Raw genomic sequence first — 4,665 nt, 5'->3', positions numbered from 1 at the left:
AACTTTAGGAAACTATGAAATACTTCCACATGTATTTTCAGTGCATTTTTCCCAACGTTTTATAGGTATATTAGACAGTATTTTAAACACAAATCGTCCTTTCATCCTATTTATCATTTAAAGCCAATGTATGTGAAAAGGTCAAAGCAATGGATTACAGATCTAAACCAGAATAATCATATTTTTAACCAAGCAGTGCAATGAATTACAGCATTTTAACTTATTAATTTTAACTTGCACATTTCTCTTCACTTTCATCTCTTTTAACCCATGTATATTCATCAATGTAGTCAAAATATCACTGTTGCACACTCCCCTTCAACACGGATGTCGTCCCCGACATCCCGACGAGTAAATAAATTTTCATAACAGTTCTACAGTGGACATGATGTAATCACATCACTTTTGCAACAGTTCGTAAACGAGCACCAGGCTTATCTTAAAGTCCAAAGTTTCGTGTAGCGTGTATGTTAACAGTTTGTCCATCAATGAGGGTATCACAAATGAAAATGTGTGCATTCACACTCAACATGTCCAACAGTCAATCCCCATATGTAAAATGTATGTGAGTACTCAGTCCATTTTTTGAATATTTGAAATATGTGTGTGTTCATGCAAGTGTGTTTCTCAGTCAGTAGCCCGGTACAACCACAGGCTGGTAGTCAAAGCGCTGTAGCGGAGTCATCCATGAACTTGTCGCTTTCACGGCTCCATAGGGTGCTGGTGGGCACCAGTACCTGGTGTCACTTGAAAATCCAGTACTAAAACAACCAGGATTGCCCAACTGATTATATGTGAAGACTCTTGGAGGTCGTCTCTCTCTTACTGGTCGCTGATATCGTTCCTCTCCACTGTTGTCTGCACTCGGACCAGGGGACTGCACAACTGGTGTCCTTTCCAGAAGAGTTTCCTCTTGGACAATCATCTCCTGCTGTTCCGATGAGTCCCCCTCTATCAATGTCTCTCCCATTTCCTGCTCCGGCTGGGGAACGTCCCATTGCTGAGACTTGGCATCCTGTGAGAGCTGTGTGACTTCCCTATCCGCATCTTCCCTGTCTGTGTTCACATGCCGTAATATCTCGGGGGAAGGCTGAGCTCTGAGCAAATAGTACCCATAGCCATCATCATCATCGCTACCATCCTCGTCTGTGTCTGGATTTGGTTGTCCCCTGCTCTTGATTTGTCTCTTTGCTTTTGCTGGTTTCAATTGAATTTCTAGAGGCAGGTGGTCACATGGCAACAAGAGGTTACGATGCAAAATCCTACGTCCTCTTGCCTTGCCTTGCTCTGGAATTACTTCATATATGGGCATGTCTTTTCCCACTTGACGGATAACTTTGTTAATGCAATCTTCCCAGTGATTTCTGAGCTTCCCTGTTCCACCTCTAGGTGTCATATTCCTGACGAGAACACGGTCACCCTCGTGCAATACCGAACTCCTCACTTTGCAGTCATGGTTTCTCTTACTTCTCTCAGCACATTTGTTTGCATTTGCTGTTGTGATCTCATATGCCTCCTGCATCTGTTCTTTCCACTTTCTCATATACTCCTTTTGATCAGTAGTCAAAGGGGTCAAACCAAACAGCAAATCCACAGGTAGCCTAGGAGACCTTCCAAAGAGGAGGTAGAAGGGTGAGAAACCTGTGACTTCACATCGAGTGCTGTTATATGCATATATGAGTTTTGGCAACGACTCTCTCCAATCTGATTTCTGCCTTTGAGTAAGTGTTCTCAGCATTTGCAGTATTGTTCTGTTTAGCCGCTCCACCTGCCCGTTGCCTTGGGGATGGTACGGTGTTGTTCTTGACCCCATCACCCCACAGTTTTTCTTCAGCTGCGCAAACAACTGATTTTCAAATTCCCCTCCCTGGTCATGATGAATTCTCAGAGGGAACCCAAACTTCAGCGCATAATCATTAAAGATCTTATCCGCAACAGTCTTGGCAGATTTCGAAGTGGTGGGATAGGCTTGTGCAAAACGTGTATAATGATCTACTATTAACAATATGTACTCATATCCGCCTTTACACTTGTCCAAGTGCAAGAAGTCAATGGATACCAGCTCAAATGGCTGAGTGGTGACAATTGGTATGAGTGGAGCTTTTGTTTCTCGACAGGGCTTTTTCTGTTTAAGACAGGTACAGCCTTGAGTGACGTAGTGGTTTATCTCTTTTTGCATATTTGGCCAGAAAAAGCGATCCCGAACAAGTGATGTAGTGCGTTCCACACCTTGGTGTCCCATTTCATTGTGCAGCTGTCTCAAAACTGTTGATTTGTATATGTCAGGTAAGACAAGTTGTGTCCTGGTTACAGTCTTACGATGAAGTATTCCATCCGCATCAAAGCTGAGCTTCTCCCAGTCACGGAGGAGACACCTACTCCGTGCGCCAAAGGATTTAAACTGCTGCCCTGCAGGTCTCTCATTTGACTGTTTGCAGGCAATAACTGGGCCAATGTCTTTGTCATCTCTCTGAGCTTGACATATTGCTGCTCTGGAAAGGGATATAGGCATGTTCTCATCTGATTCCGCGCACTCAGCCGCCAGCATGGGCCACACCGTGTGAGAGACAGTAATCCCTGCAGCTTGTACTGTTGTTTGCACAGAAGGGGAGGACATTTCCTCTGAGCATTCTTCCATCATGTTTTCAATGTCACAGGGCATTCTTGAAAGGCCATCAGCATCAAAATTCTCTCTGCCTGGACGATATTTGATTGTAAGGTCGAAGTCGGCTAACTCAGCAACCCACCAATGTCCTGTCGCATTGAGCTTTGCTGTTGATAACACATAGGTAAGTGGGTTGTTGTCCGTATAGACAGTGCAAGATGAGCTGATAAGGTAGTCTCTGAATCGCTCGGTTACAGACCACTTCAAAGCCAGAAATTCAAGTTTTCCTGAATGAAGATGGTTGTTTTTTTCTGCTTTGGTCAGTGTGCGAGATGCATAGGCTATTACACGAAGTTTACCCTCCTGCTCTTGATATAGCACTGCACCTAGGCCTTGCTGTGAAGCATCTGTATGTAAAATGAATGATTTGTTGAAGTCCGGGAATCCAAGTATTGGAGGCTCAACCAGACAGTCAATCAATCGCTCCAGTATATGTTGATGTTTGTCAGTCCATGTGATCAACTTGTGTGAAGGTGTTCCTTTGTATTTTACTTTTACTTTCCTTGTTCTTGAGCTACGATCTTTCTGTTCATCTGCTCCAGGGTCCAACTCCATCAGGGCGTAAAGAGGGCTGGCGATACGAGAGAAGTCCCTGATGTACTGTCGGTAGTAGCTCAGTAGCCCCATGACTGTCCTCAATTCTCCTACAGTCTGTGGCCTTTTTTCCTTTAAGGCCCTCACAGCCATAGTATCAGCTGGATCCATTCTGCTGCCCTCAGCAGACACGACGCGTCCCAAGTAGCGGATCTCACGCTTGAAAACTCCACACTTACTTGGTTTCAACTTTATCCCATGCGTTGTAGTCGCTGCAGAACTGTCCTTACATGTTCTACGTGATCTTCAAAGGTTCTGCTAAAGACGAGGGTGTCATCCAAGTGTGGGATGCAGATTTCATCTCTTAGTTCCTCCAAACATTCTTCCATGCAGCGCTGAAAGGCAGCTGGAGCGTTCATCAGGCCAAAGGGGATTCTTATCCACTCATAGAGACCCCAAGGTGTCACAAAAGCAGTTATGGCGGTTACGGTAAGCGTACCTGACTCATTTCCGTTTCCTGTGCCTGTGTGTTGGTTGCGTGTTGGTAGCTCTGCTGCTCACTAAATACCAGTTCAGTTTGGTAGATTTGCTATTACAGCGGCTAACTGTCCGCTAAACTCTTATTGTTATAGCAGTTCTGCCTAAGCACTCACATATCTTCTCATTTTTTTTTAGCGACTTTTGTTGAATAACAGCTGTTTTTACGCTTGGTAGCTAACGCTACCGTACTTTAGCTTAGCTGCTAGCGACTTTAGCCTAGCAGTTAGTTATGTCGGCCCCTTCTCCGACTTTCTCCTGCTCGATGTGTGAGATGTTTAGTTACTCCTCTGCATTCTTTAACGGCAATGGCGTGTGTAACAAGTGTAGTTTATTTTTGGACATGGCGGCGAGGCTTAGTGAGTTAGAAGTCCGTTTCCGCACCATGACAGATCAGTCGTTAGTTACTGTAGCTAGCCCCCCCTCGGTAGTCGGCGCGGGCCGGCCTGAGTTAGCCTCTGGTAGCCGTCCCCCGGCATCTCCTGGGCAGCCAGGTCATAGTGCCTGGGTGACTGTGCGAGGACGAGACAGTCGTAAGCTTTCCAAGGCGTCGGACCGCCACCAGCCTGTTAGCGTTTCTAACAGATTTTCCCCACTCAGCAACACACCCGCTGAGAAACCAACTCTGGTTATCGGTAGCTCCATTTTGAGAAACGTGAAGTTAGCGAAGCCGGCAGCCATAGTTAAGTGCATCCCGGGGGCTAGAGCGGGCGACGTTGAGTCTTATCTGAAATTGTTGGCTAAGGATAAACGTAAATACAGCAAGATTGTTATTCACGTTGGCGTTAATGACTCCCGGTTACGGCAATCGGAGGTTACGAAGATTAATGTTGAATTGGTCTGTACATACCCAAAGTCAATGTCGGACAACGTAGTTTTCTCTGGACCACTGCCAAATCTCACCAGCGATGACATGTATAGCCGCATGT

This window comes from Etheostoma cragini, unplaced genomic scaffold (assembly GCF_013103735.1).
Source record: "Etheostoma cragini isolate CJK2018 unplaced genomic scaffold, CSU_Ecrag_1.0 ScbMSFa_4662, whole genome shotgun sequence".
Classification (NCBI taxonomy): domain Eukaryota; kingdom Metazoa; phylum Chordata; class Actinopteri; order Perciformes; family Percidae; genus Etheostoma; species Etheostoma cragini.
This window is presented reverse-complemented; position numbering follows the sequence as displayed.